Here is a 14,846-nt window from a genome sequence, read left to right as displayed (position 1 = left end):
TCTAAAAGTTAAATTTACACTTTTAATTCTTCAACTTTTAAAATTTCACAATTTAGTCCTTACTAAATTTCATTATTCATACTTTCTCTCCAAATACCTAATTCACCTTTAAAATACTTGTCCTTTCTTAGAAACCAAAATTTTGGGGAATTACAATTGAACACATAAGAAAAAGTGAAATATGGTTTATTAAATGAACAAAACAAACTTTTGATCAAAATGCATACTCAACATCACATATTAACACCACGTTTTATATTGAGTGAAATTTCTATTAATCACAAGACATGGTGATAACGTCTAATCAATATAGCAATGTAAATGAACAATGGATATTAATGTGATTAGTTCAAGCAAAAATTCAAGTAAAAGCTTAAAATATGTCATGGCAAGAATGTATCTAAAAGATTATATCAAAATATTGCTAGATACCAAGATAAAGGTAAATGAAGATACAACAGAATGTTATACCTATGTACAGTTCGTACATTATACACGTTTTAAGGTGATGGAGCAATCATAGCTAAATTTACTAAATTTTATTGTAAATTACCTATCAAAATTCAAAACAATATAAAAGCATTTTTATATCATATTCAACATTTTCAACAATGTTTAAGCGACAAATCAAAGACGTTCAATAGATTTTGATAAAATATATCTTTAAGCTTTATAATTTATTGAAATATCAAAAGATTTTCAATTTGTATTTTCGATATCATATAATATCTTTAAGCTAAGAAATTCACATGCATATATATAATTTGATCATACAATTCTATATGTATTTAAGAATAAATAAAAGTGCATAAAGATTGTCCAAAAAGTAGAGGCATCAATGTCTCATTCCAAAAATTGGGCTAGTAGAAATCGGGTTAGTGATACTAAGACTGGTCATGTCCAGTTTTTGAATTAAGGTTGTGAAAATTTTGTAAAAGTGAGCTAATTAGTTTAGTGGATAAGTGTTGTGCTTGTGTGTGTGAGGTTCTAGGTTTGAATCCCATCCTGTGGAATTTTGTTAAATTTTGCCCAACCTCTAACCTTGGATATTAGAGTTATATATTATTTTTGCTCAACTAATGACAAGGATGGACCTACTCGTTTAGTCATAAGGCCTCAGCTTACTTTTTGGTCCTATGTTTGAAGCCCTGCATGGGTAAAATGGAATTATTTTTGCTAAATCCCCATGTGTCGTCCATCTAGTGGTATTTGGGTTGGATTTGAACTTTAGAAAATTATCCCAAAAATACCTCCTAAAATTTCCCCAAATTTTTTACGTTCCTCTCTTTCCATTACTTTCATTTCTTTTTTCCATTTTCTGTTCATTTGACGTTATTTTTTCTTCTTCTTTCTTTCTGTTTCGTTTTTCTTTCATTTCTTTTACATTTATTGTCATATTCCCTTGTTGTCGTCTCTTGCTATTGTTTATTCATTGCCGACTTATCTTCTATTGTGCCACCATTTAGACTGCATTGGTGTAATTAATAAACTCTTTCGGTAAGTATAATTCGTTAGCTTCGTTCTAGGCTGGTTGTTTTTAAATCTTTGGAAGGTATTTTGGTTTGATTTTGCTAGGGGTGGTTCATGAGGTGTTTACTCTTCTGACGAGTGAGTATTTCAGTAATTTTCCCAAATTTTTTACGTTCCTCTCTTTCCACTACTTCCATTACGTTTTCCCATTTTTTGTTCCTCTGACGTTATTTTCTTCTTCTTCTTTCTTTTTGTTTCATTTTCTTTTGTTTCTTTTACATTTGTTGCCATATTCCCCTATTGTCGTCTCTTGCTACTATTACTTCATTGCCTACCCATCTTCTATTGTACCGACATTTAGACTACGTTGGTGTTCTTAAAATCTTCAGGTAAGAATAATTCGTTAGTTTCATTTTAGGGTGGTTGTCATGATATCATTGGAAGGTCTTTTGATTTCATTAGTTGTGATTTTGCTAAGGCTGGTTCGTGAGGCATTTACTCTTCTGGTGAGTGAAGATTTTAGCAATTTCCCCAAATTTTTTATATTCCTCTATTTCCACTACTTCCATTTCTTTTTCCCATTTTTTGTTCCTTTAATGTTATTTTCTTCTTCTTCTTTCTTTCTGTCTCATTTTTCTTTCGTTTCTTTTACTTTTGTGTTCTCTTGCTATTATTTCTTCATTACCAACCTATCTTCTGTTGTGCCACCATTTAGACTACGCCGGTGTTATTAAAATCTTCAAGTAAGTATAATTTGTTAGTTTCATTTTAGGGTGGTTGTCTTGATATCTTTAGAAGGTCTTTTGGTTTTATTAATTGTGATTTTACTAGAGGTGGTTTGTGAGGCATTTACTCTTTTGGCGAGTGAGGATTTTAGCAATTTCCCCAAATTTTTTATGTTCCTCTCTTTCCACTACTTCCATTTCTTTTTCCCATTTTCTGTTCCTCTGTTGTTATTTTCTTCTTCTTCTTTCTTTCTGTTTCATTTTCTTTTATTTCTTTTACATTTGTTGCCATATTCCCCTCTTCTCGTCTCTTGCTATCGTCCTTTCATTGCCAACCTATTTTCTGTTATGCCGCCATTTAGACTACGTCGGTGTTATTAAAATCTTCAGGTAAATATAATTTATTAGTTTCATTTTAGGGTGGTTTTCTTGATATCTTTGGAAGGCCTTTTGGTTTTATTAGTTGTGATTTTGCTAGAGGTGGTTCGTGAGGCATTTACTCTTCTAACGAGTGAAGATTTTAGCAATTTCCCCAAATTTTTTATGTTCCTCTCTTTTCACTACTTCCATTTCTTTTTCCCATTTTTTGTTCCTCTAACGTTATTTTTTTCTTTTTCTTTCTTTCTGTTTCATTTTTCTTTCGTTTCTTTTACATTTGTTGTCATATTCACCTGTTTTCGTCTCTTACTATTGTTTCTTTATTGTCGAGCTATCTTCTATTGTGCTGTCATTTAGACTGCGTCGGTGTTATCAAAATCTTCAGGTAAGTATAATTCGTTAGTTTTGTTTTATGGTGGTTGTCTTGATATCTTTGAAAGGTCTTTTGGTTTCATTAGTTGTTACTAAAAATGGAATTATTTTTGCTAAATCCTCATGTGTCACCCATCTAGTGGTATTTGGGTTGGATTTGAACTTTAGAAAATTATCCAAAAAAATACCTCCTAAAATTTACCCAAATTTTTTACGTTCCTCTCTTTCCACTACTTCCATTTCTGTTTCCCATTTTTTGTTCCTCTGACGTTATTTTCTTCTTTCTTTCTGTTTCGTTTTCTTTTGTTTCTTTTACATTTGTTGCCATATTCCCTTGTTATCGTCTCTTGCTACTGTTTCTTCATTGCCGACCTATCTTCTATTGTGGCGACATTTAGACTACGTTGGTGTTATTAAAATCTTCTGGTAAGTATAATTCGTTAGTTTTCTTTTAGGGTGGTTGTCTTGATATCGTTGAAAGGTCTTTTGGTTTCATTAGTTGTGATTTTGCTAGGGGTGGTTCATGAGGCATTTACTCTTCTAGTGAGTAAAGATTTTAGCAATTTTCCCGAATTTTTTATATTTCTCTCTTTCCATTGCTTCCATTTCTTTCTCCCATTTTATGTTCGTCTAACGTTCTCTTCTTCTTCTTCTTTCTTTCTGTTTCATTTTTCTTTTGTTTCTTTTACATTTGTTGCCATATTCCCCTGTTGTCGTCTCTTGCTATTGTTTCTTCATTGTCGATCAATCTTCTATTGTGCCACCATTTTGACTGTGTTGGTGTTATTAAAATCATCAAGTAAGTATAATTTGTTAGTTTCGTTTTAGGATGGTTATCTTGATATCTTTGGAAGGCCTTTTACTTTCATTAGTACTGATTTTTTAGGGTGGTTCGTGAGGTGTTTACTCTTCTGGCGAATGAGGATTTTAGGAATTTCCCCAAATTTTTTATGTTCCTCTCTTTCCACAACTTCTATTTCTTTTTCCCCTTTTATGTTCCTCTAATGTTATTTTTTCTTCTTCTTCCTTTTTGTCTCATTTTTCCTTCGTTTCTTTTACATTTGTTGCTATATTCCTTTGTTGTCGTCTCTCACTATTGTTTCTTTATTGCCGACCTATCTTCTATTGTGCCGCCATTTAGACTGTGTTGGTGTTCTTAAAATCATTAGGTAAGTATAATTCGTTAGTTTCGTTTTAGGATGGTTGTCTTGATATCATTGGAAGGTCTTTTGCTTTCATTAGTTGTGATTTTGCTAGGGAGGTTCATAAGGCGTTTAATCTTTTGGCGAATGAGGATTTTAGCAATTTCTCCAAATTTTTTATTTTCTTCTCTTTCCACTACTTCAATTTCTTTTTCTCATTCTCGGTTCCTCTAATGTTATTTTTTCTTCTTCTTTCTTCTAGTTTCGTTTTCTTTTGTTTCTTTTACATTTGTTTCCATATTCTCCTATTGACGTCTCTTACTATTGTCTCTTCATTACCGACCTATATTCTGTTGTGTTGCCATTTAGACTGCGTCAGTGTTATTAAAATCTTCAGGTAAGTATAATTAGTTAGTTTCATTTTAGAGTAGTTGTCTTGATATCTTTGGAAGGTCTTTTGGTTTCATTAGTGTTGATTTTGCTAAGGGTGGTTCGTGAGGCGTTTAATTTTCTGGCAAGTGAGGATTTTAGCAATTTTCGCAAATTTTTTATGTTCTTCTCTTTCCACTACTTCCATTTCTTTTTCCCATTTTCTTTTCCTCTAACGTTATTTTCTTCTTCTTCTTTCTTTCTGTTTCATTTTTCTTTTATTTCTTTTAAATTTGTTGTCATATTCCTTTGTTGTCGTCTCTTGCTATTGTTTCTTCATTGCCGACTTATCTTCTTTTGTGCCACCATTTAGACTGCGTTGGTGTTATTATTAAAATTTTCAGGTAAGTATAATTCATTAGTTTCGTTTTAGGGTGGTTGTTTTTAAATCTTTGGAAGGTATTTTGCTTTCTTTAGTTGTGATTTTGCTAGGGGTGGTTCATGAGGCTTTTACTCTTTGGCGAGTGAGTATTTCAGCAATTTCCCCAAATCTTTTACGTTCCTCTGTTTCCACTACTTCCATTTCTTTTTCCCATTTTTTGTTCCTCTGACTTTATTTTCTTCTTCTTTATTTATGTTATGTTTTCTTTTGTTTCTTTTACATTTGTTGCCATATTCCCCTATTGTCGTCTCTTGCTACTGTTTCTTTATTGCCGACCTATCTTCTGTTGTGCCACCATTTAGACTGTGTTGGTGTTATTAAAATCTTCAGGTAAGTATAATTCGTTACTTTTCTTTTATGGTGGTTGTCTTGATATCTTTGGAAGGTCTTTTGGTTTCATTAGTGTTGATTTTGCTAGGGGTGGTTCGTGAGGCGTTTACTTTTCTAGTGAGTTAGGATTTTAGCAATTTTCCCAAATTTTTTATGTTCCTCTCTTTCCACTAATTCCATTTCTTTTTCCCAGTTTCGGTTCCTCTAACGTTATTTTCTTCTTCTTCTTTTTTTCTGTTTTGTTTTCTTTCGTTTCTTTTACATTTGTTGCCATATTCTCCTGTTGTCGTTTCTTGCTACTGTTTCTTCGTTGCCGACCTATCTTCTGTTGTGCTGCTATTTAGACTGCATTGGTGTTATTAAAATCTTCTGGTAAGTATAATTCGCTAGTTTTCTTTTAGGGTGGTTGTCTTGATATCTTCTATTGTGCGGCCATTTAGACTGTGTTGGTGTTCTTAAAATTATTAGGTAAGTATAATTCGTTAGTACTCTTTTAGGGTGGTTGTCTTAATATCTTTGAAAGGTCTTTTCCTTTCATTAGTTGTAATTTTGCTAGGGGTGGTTCGTGAGGTGTTTACTCTTCTAGCGAGTGAGGATTTTAGCAATTTCCCCAAATTTTTTATGTTCTTCTCTTTCCACTACTTCCATTTCTTTTTACCATTTTATGTTCCTCTAACGTTATCTTCTTCTTCTTCTTCCTTTCTGTTTTATTTTTCTTTCGTTTCTTTTACATTTTTTGCCATATTCCCCTATTGTCGTCTCTTACTATTGTTGCTTCATTGCCGACCTGCCTTTTGTTCTGTTGCCATTTAGACTACGTTGGTGTTATTAAAATATTCATTTTAAGGTGGTTATCTTAATATCTTTGGAAGGTCTTTTGGTTTCATTAGTTGTGATTTTTCTAGGTTGGTTCGTGAGGCGTTTACTCTTCTAGCGAGTAAGGATTTTAGAATTTCCCCAAAATTTTTATGTTCCTCTCTTTCCACTACTTTCATTTCCTTTTCCCATTTTTTGTTCCTCTAACGTTATTTTTTTTCTTCTTTCTTTCTGTTTTATTTTCTTCTGTTTTTTTACATTTGTTGCCATATTCCCCTATTATCGTCTCTTGCTACTGTTTCTTCGTTACCGACCTATTTTCTATTGTGCCGCCATGTAGACTGGGTTGGTGCTATTAAAATCTTCAGGTAAGTATAATTCGTTAGTTTTCTTTTAGGGTGGTTGTCTTGATATCTTTGGGAGGTCTTTTGGTTTCATTAGTTGTGATTTTGTTAGGGGTGGTTCGTAAGGCATTTACTCTTCTGGCGAGTGAGGATTTTTGCAATTTTCCTATTTTTTTTATATTTCTCTCTTTCTACTACTTTCATTTTGTTTTCTCATTTTTTCTTCCTCTAACGTCATTTTTTCTTCTTTTTCCTTTCTGTTTCATTTTTCCTTCGTTTCTATTACATTTGTTGCTATATTCTTTTGTTGTTGTCTCTTGCTATTGTTTCTTCATTGCCGACCTATCTTCTATTGTGCCGCCATTTAGACTGTGTTGGTGTTCTTAAAATCATTAGGTAAGTATAATTAGTTAGTTTTCTTTTAGGGTGGTTGTCTTGATATCTTTGGAAGGTCTTTTGGTTTCATTAGTTGTGATTTTGCTAGGGGTGGTTCGTGAGACGTTTACTCTTCTAGCGAGTGAGGATTTTAGTAATTTTCCCAAATTTTTTATGTTCCTCTCTTTCCACTACTTCCATTTCTTTTTCCAATTTTTAGTTCCTCTAACGTTATTTTTTTTCTTCTTCTTCCATTCTGTTTTATATTTCTTTCGTTTCTTTTACATTTATTTCCATATTCCCCTGTTATCGTCTCTTGCTATTGTTTCTTCATTGTCAACTTATCTTCTACTTTGCCACCATTTAGACTGCATTGGTGTTCTTAAAATCATTAGGTAAGTATAATTCATTAATTTCGTTTTAGAGTGGTTGACTTGATATCTTTAAAAGGTCTTTTGCTTTCATTAGTTGTGATTTTGCTAGAGTGGTTCGTGAGGCGTTTAGTCTTCTAGCGAGTGAGGATTTTAGCAATTTCCCCAAATTTTTTATGTTCTTCTCTTTCCACTACTTCCATTTCTTTTTCCTATTTTTTTCCTCTGATGTTATTTTTTTCTTCTTTTTTTCTTTTTGCTTTGTTTTCTTTTGTTTCTTTTACATTTGTTGTCATATTCCCCTGTTGACGCCTCTTGCTACTGTTTCTTCATTGCCGACCTATATTCTGTTGTGCTGCCATTTTGACTGCATCGGTGTTTTTAAAATCTTCAAGTATGTATAATTCGTTAGTTTCATTTTAGGGTGGTTGTTTTGCTATCTTTGGAAGGACTTTTGGTTTCATTAGTGTTGATTTTTCTAGGGGTGGTTCGTAAGGCGTTTACTTTTCTAGCGAGTGAGGGTTTTAGCAATTTCCCAAATTTTTTATGTTCCTCTTTTTCCACTACTTCCATTTCTTTTTCCAACTTTCTGTTCCTCTAACTTTATTTTCTTTTTCTTCTTTTTTTTATTTCATTTTGCTTTCGTTTCTTTTACATTTGTTGCCATATTCCCCTGTTTTCGTCTCTTGATATTGCTTCTTCATTATCGATCTATCTTCTGTTGTGCCGCCATTTAGACTGCGTTGGTGTTATTAAAATATTCAGGTAAGTATAATTCGTTAGTTTCATTTTAGGGTGGTTGTCTTGGTATCTTTGGAAGGTCTTTTGGTTTTGTTAGTTATGATTTTGCTAAAGGTGGTTCGTAAGGTGTTTACTCTTCTGGAGAGTGATGATTTTAGCAATTTCCCCAATTTTTTATGTTCTTCTCTTTCCACTACTTCCATCTCTTTTGTCCTATTTTCTGTTCCTCTGACGTTATTTTTTTCTTCTTCTTTATTTCTGTTTCATTATTCTTTTGTTTCTTTTACATTTGTTATCATTTTCCCCTGTTGTTATCTCTTGCTATTGTTTCTTCATTGCCAACCTATCTTCTATTGTGCCATCATTTAAACTGCATTGGTGTTATTAAAATCCTCAAGTATAATTTGTTAGTTTCATTTTAGGGTGGTTGTTTTGATATCTTTGGAAGGTCTTTTTGTTTCATTAGTTGTGATTTTGCTAAGGGTGGTTCGTGAGAGGTTTTCTCTTCTGGTGAGTGAGGATTTCTGCAATTTCTTTTCTCTTCAAGGGTAAATTTTCATAACATCTAGAAGGGGCTAGTTTTAGTTTTAAGGTTGAAGGTCTTATGCTAGTAGACTAGTTAATATTTGAATTTTGGTGTTTTGATGCTTATTAGATCGTTTGGTATGTTGGTTTTAGGGTTTGGGAGTGTGTCGTATCAACGTTTTTCAGAAAGAATCCAAGTGTGACTCGATTTCGTAAAAATAGCGAACGGTAAAAAGTCGAAAAACTCATTGTCTAGGCTATTTGGCAGGCCGTATGGCAAACTATGTGAAACACAATGGCCGTGTTCCAAGTCATGTTCCAGACCGTCTGGACCACACAACCTAGGCTATTTGGGTTGTGTGAGCCACACAGGTTAGACCTTTTGGGGCGTGTGGGCCCATTTTTTAGAAATTTCATTTAGGGACATATTTATCTGTGATGCGTATTTGGCCCTTTCGGGTCCATATTGCATAAATAGGACTTGTAAACATGATATCTATTAGTGTGATGTTGTAAGTAATGTAGAAAAGGTATGTGATTTTTATATGCATGATTTGTATACTGATAATTTTGATAGCATGTTTCTCTTTTGCCATGTTTGTATATGAGCATATGGTGTCTGATTATGTTAATTTTTATATTTTTGAATTTATTATGTGAACATGCATGTAACATTATGGCAAAACTAATTGGCTTTTGTTAAAATTGTGACACATTTGTTTTGCAAAGTATGGAATTCCATGCCTTCTGCTTTCTGTTATTGTACAATTGCATGTCTTACATGCTTTTCATTCAAATTCTATATTTGCATTCTATGACACTTTGCATGAGGTTGGGATAATATGGTAAGGAGGAAGTTCGAGCAGTTTAATGATCTGCACTCTCTAGTGGATTATCCACAATCCTGTATAGCAGCTTGTTTGCAATTATTGTGGCTTGACCATACATATCTGTCCTAGCAGCTTGGCTACAATATAGTGGTGTGACCACATATATCTAATCTGGCAGTTTAACTGCAACTCTGGTGGCATAGTCCACATTTATCTGTTCGTGCGTTTTGAATGGACGAGTTCTGGGGAACTCCAATTTGGTGTGTAACGGAGTTGGGTAGGAAGTTTTCTGAAAAATCTGCATTTTGATTTCTAAAAGTATTGCATTGACATAATCATGCATGCAGGATTTTTCCATGTGAGTTTGATGAGATTCTCTGTAATTTTTTATTGGTTATTATGTTATTTGTGTTTTTGCTTGGGTTTAGTTACATACTGAGCGTGTTAGCTCACTCCTCTGTATTTGACTTTTTTAGATATTCAGCAAATTTAGGATCAGACGGCGTGCGGGAGCTTTAATTTTTTCTCAGTTAATTTAATATGATGGTTTACATTTTAACTTTTCTGGACTTTTGGACTATAAACCTGCTTTTAGACTTTGTTTTCTGTTTTCATTTTCGTTTTGCTTGATGACTTTTGGAATTTTAACGTAAAACTGTAAAATCATATGAATTGACAAATTGAAATTCAGTTTTCAATTAAAATTCTAAAATTCTTTCACTGCTAAGCTAAGAAAGTGATTAAGCGATATTACTATAAAATTAGGATTTTCGAGTACAGGGATTTTCTTAAAATATATGTGAGAGTTTTGCCAAAATTTTATACTTTCGTAAAACACACTGTGTTAGATGAAATCTAAAATTTTTAAACGAGATGATGTAATTCCTTGAGACCCGATTTTAATGTCTAGGTCGGATTTGAAGTGTTACAATCAATATCCTGTACATTGGTATTTTTCAAATAAAGGTATCAATACTTGAAAAGCATATATTGATGCCTCACAACAAAAATGTACTTAAAATAAGTATGCAATAATTTATTAATGGTTCATATAATATATATTTAAAAGAAAAAGACATTTATCATATCTATACTGCTTATATAAAAGGTCTTAAATGATTCTATCTTGGCACACCTTTTTTCCTATGTAATATAACAATAAAAATTCAGTATTCATCCCTCTACTATGCCAACTTTTAGAATTTAATTTTACTATTTTAATTTGAGATAATTTAATCATCTACTTTATCAATAATATTAATTATTTTAAATAGTTAATATCATTAACTATTTCGATTAAATGCTATCATGAATTTTTTTTAAATACAATTCTAACCTACACACAAAAAATCTAGTTCGGTATGATAAGTTTGGAATGAGTATTTTAAGAAAAACTTCAATTTAAGCATTCTAAACAAAATAATTAAGAGTCGCAACTATTTGGCCTAACTAAAAGTAGAAAAACTAAATCATATTAAATTAAAGTATGGATATTAAAACTTAAATTTAAACATAGTAGAGTTGGGAAGATCTTTGCCCCAACAAATTTTGAGAAATTTTAATTTTTCCTTGAATTCTTTTGAAAATTTTAATTAAGCCCCAAAATTTTTAAAATTTTCATTTCTCCATTGAAGTTTTTAGAAAACTTTAATTAGGTCTCCTCAAATTTTAAAAATTCTCATTATACTTTTTATTTTTATTTTAATTAAGCACTTTTAAAATTTTGAAAATTCTCTTAATCTCACAAAAACTTTAAAATTTTTAATTAGGCCCTCATTTTAAAAATTATTCTCATTAAACTCTTAAATTTTTTAAAATTTTACTAGCACCTCCTAGAAAAACTTAATCCTAGGATTCACCATTGTAGTAGAAGAACCATTATCATAATTTAACATAATACAATCTATATTTAATGCAATTGTTTGTCATTTGATTTAATAAAATTTATTTTAAAAACGTATTAATTAAATTTTAATTAATAAAATAATTTCATTATTTCAATAATAAAGTATTATAATATAACTAAAATTAAATAAAAAAATTGAAGACAAAACATTATGGAATGAATATGATTTCAAATTAGCATAAGGATTTTTTTCTTTTTTTTGGCTCTTCACCTTTATAAATAAAGTTATTTTAGCCATTTATTTAATTTTTCGTCTCTTTTAGTTTTTAGATTTGTATTTTTTCAATCACCCTAAAATAAATGAAAATGTTAATGTTTGTTAACTTTGGTAGTTAGTATGCACGTGGATTGAATGACATGTCAACGTTTAATTAATTTTAAAATTTTAAAAGATTTTAATACTTTTAATATTTTTAATAATTTTAATTTTTAAAAATTTTAAAAATTAATTAAATACTGACGTGTCATCCACACAAACAAAGTTTAAAAATTATTTTTTATTATTTTGGGTGATTTGAAAAATATATATTTAAAGGCTAAAAAGTTAAAGACTAAAAGGATTATTTTATAAAGTTAAAAGGAAATAAATCATCAGCGCATAGAATTGTTTTTTGTTTAAAGAGAAAAGGTTTTTCTGAAAATGAATTAAAACTGTGGTTTTCTTTATGTAAAAAGGTAAAGTGTCCTATATCTCCATCGCATTTATTACAAAAGAAAGCAACATTTTTCTTGAAAATAATTAGTTTTTAATCCGTACATGGCATATAAATTAATTATAATATAAAAATCTGGTTTTGAATTTAATAAATAAGTTTAAATGATTTAATATATGCAAATAAAAATTTGTCAAAATTTAAATTCAGTAATAAGTTATTTAATAAGTAAATTCAAATAATTTAATATGTTTAGATGGTAATATTGATTATACTTAAAAAACAGTCAATATACCTTTAATTAATAATAGTGTAAATTAGAATTTGTACGGGTTTATTGTATTTAGGATTAAAAGTAATTTTAATAAAAATAGTGAAGAAATTGTCAGTTATTTATAAAATAAATATGAATATGGAGTGTTTTCTAAACAGTGAGATTAAAATTAACTTTTTAATAAAAATAGTGAAAATAGTAACACTTATTTATAGGGTAAGCGTGAACATAGAAGTATTTACTAGTTAATGTGAGATGAAAATTAACTTCTTAATGTATGGAATTATTTTTAATAAAAATAGTGAATAAATGAGCTATAAGAGCATTAGATTAAAATTAAATTTTTAAGGGACTAAAATTAAACTTTAATGAAAATAGTGAAGAAGTGGGTTATGATATGTGGGATCAAAATTAATTTTTAATGAAAACAATTAAGAGGTAAGCTATGAGAATATCCTTAGTCAATGTGAGATTAAAATTAACTTTTAACAAAAATAGTAAAAATTTTGTCACTTATTTATAAGATAAATGTGAAATATGAGAATGTTTTCTAGTTAATGTTAACTTTTAATGAAAAGAATGAAGAAATGAACTATAAAATATTCTTAGTCAATTTAAGGTAAAACAGATGCCCACATTTGCTGGGTCTTAGAATTTATAATATAATATAAATTCTACTCATTGAAGTAATTTCTATTTCTTTTATGCATGCTACAAAGATTTAATGTAAATCTCTTACAAACATTCAACTCTAGGGTATTAAAACCCTTTTAATCTATCAAAACTATAATTAAGAAAATGGCATCGACACCAACATGTGGGTTTCTCCAAACTTAAGAATCAGGGTTTCAATACATCATAACCTTCCTCATCTTAAACTGGAAAACAAAATGCTTTTTCTGCACAGGGTTTCTACAAAGCTTGCATGACAAAAGTGTTCCCTTTTATTTTTTTTAAACTCCGGACTCAAAATATTTTTGGTCTAAAGATGTTTATATGTCGGTAATAAGTTAAATGCAGGGTGGATTATTGCCAAAAGAGGTTTAGCATTCATCCAAATCGAGGGAGCAAGAAAGTTTCCATTTATACAAGTGTTTGAAAATGTTCCAGAGGAGCTAGTAGCGTTTGTTATGATTATACAATTTGATTATATTTTTAAATCCAACTGCTTTTGGGAATTTTGGTATTTATTAATGAAGAACAAAAACAATTATGAGGTTACAGGTTGATTTGATTTGCTTTGCTGACGTATAAGATATAAATTGTAGGCCGTAGGCACATGGAGCCAAAAATTGCCAGGCTGCTCAGATCTTTCCTCCCGTAGAAATTCTTAGAAAACGACGGGCAGCCCACTTAGAGCCGCCTCTTCAAAATCAACTTGCGGAAATTTTTCTGTCAAATTGAGAACAAGTTGTGAAGGTTTTACATTCAGATTTCGGCTATCTCATTTGAATTTATTTTTGTAAGCTCTTCGAATATAAATTTCAGTTCGCCAATTAGATGTAATTTTTTATTTTAATATTGTATTTTGAAACGAATTCTTACGATATAAACGTGAGCTAAGAGGCATTGAAGTTTATGCTTTGGGATATTCTTTGGTACTAAATTTCTAAAATGGTAAAATTATATGAAATTCTTATAAAATATGATGAATATGGGCTGTATGGGGATTATAGAAAATTCAGTTGGCCTTGTTTGGATTAATTTATGATTTAAAAACTAAAAGTTTGGGGTAAAATATAAAATAACGATTAAGGGTCAAATATATGAATTTCATTATTTTATGATATTTGAATTGGTTAATTGAATAAAATTATTGTATTTATATCAAGAAACGGATCATTCGGTTGGTAATCAAGGGAAAGAAAAAGTCATTGAGTAGTCATCGTCGAGGTATCAGTAGTTATTGTATTTCTGTAAGTTCGTAACTTGGTTAAACTAATTAGTTGCTAGTTTTTTGTGATATAATATTTATCTATATATGCTGTGATTGAGTTCATTTACTAGTTAAATGGTAATAGATGAAATGGATTAAGTTGTAATGCTAATTAAATTAAAGGTTATGCTTGAAAATGAGAAACTACATGGATGAATTCTTATGATGAAATAATGTGTATATGACTAAATGATATAGATATGAAACACCACCCATATGAATCTCGTGAATGCTTAGGATACAAATGACATGTCATTAGGATTATTACAGTTTGAGTGCTAGTTTTGGATGTCTTACCGATGGCTGAGGTCCTACATTTGTTGCGGATTCTTTACAGCTCATATGTGCAGCATCGCGTAGCCTAACATCCCGACCCACAATGATCCGAACTCGTATTCGTTGTCGAATTTGAGTCGTTTGTTGTCTGATCGTAAATTAAGTAATAAAAGGATTTCGTTTAACTAGGGTTGATTTCAAAGATAAACAAGTTTAACAAAGATAGTAAAACAGATGATAAGTTGATGTAACAAATGGCTGAATGGATAGTGAACTCGACAGCGGAAGAAAGAACCTTTATTAAGAAATAAAGACCCGAATCTTATATGGCTATTAAGGTGATAGTTGGAAAGATGGTTAAAGACCATGACCCTCTATCTAGGAAGATAGGAACCAATCGGTATCAATGGGGTTGAACGCCACACTCAAAGAGTGATAAGTTCAGAAAGGAAACAGATTGACGCCACTAGCAAGCTAGATAAGTCAATTTGAATCACTAAGAACAAAAAGAGTTGAACAACTCACAAAAGTGATAAAATTTATTCAAGATTCAAAAGTTCTTCAAACAGAT

At 30.7% G+C, this 14,846-nt stretch overlaps 1 long non-coding RNA gene across 6 annotated transcripts; it reads left to right on the top strand.

Annotated features, from left to right (window-relative positions):
• Window positions 1-1,536: 1,536 nt before the first annotated feature.
• On the top strand, window positions 1,537-9,793 carry LOC128042595 (uncharacterized). Of its 6 annotated transcripts, none has more exons than XR_008198064.1 (2): window positions 1,537-1,859; window positions 8,554-9,793. It is a non-coding gene; the product is annotated as an uncharacterized LOC128042595 (long non-coding RNA). The 6 variants fall into 6 exon arrangements; XR_008198065.1 differs by lacking the exon at window positions 1,537-1,859 and adding an exon at window positions 1,879-2,213; XR_008198068.1 differs by lacking the exon at window positions 1,537-1,859 and adding an exon at window positions 2,253-2,958.
• The last annotated feature ends 5,053 nt before the right edge of the window (window positions 9,794-14,846 follow it).

The sequence above is a fragment of the Gossypium raimondii genome, chromosome 1, assembly GCF_025698545.1.
Source record: "Gossypium raimondii isolate GPD5lz chromosome 1, ASM2569854v1, whole genome shotgun sequence".
NCBI classification, from domain to species: Eukaryota; Viridiplantae; Streptophyta; class Magnoliopsida; order Malvales; family Malvaceae; genus Gossypium; species Gossypium raimondii.
Note: the sequence above shows the minus strand (reverse complement) of the source record. Positions and strands in the feature narration are given on the sequence as shown.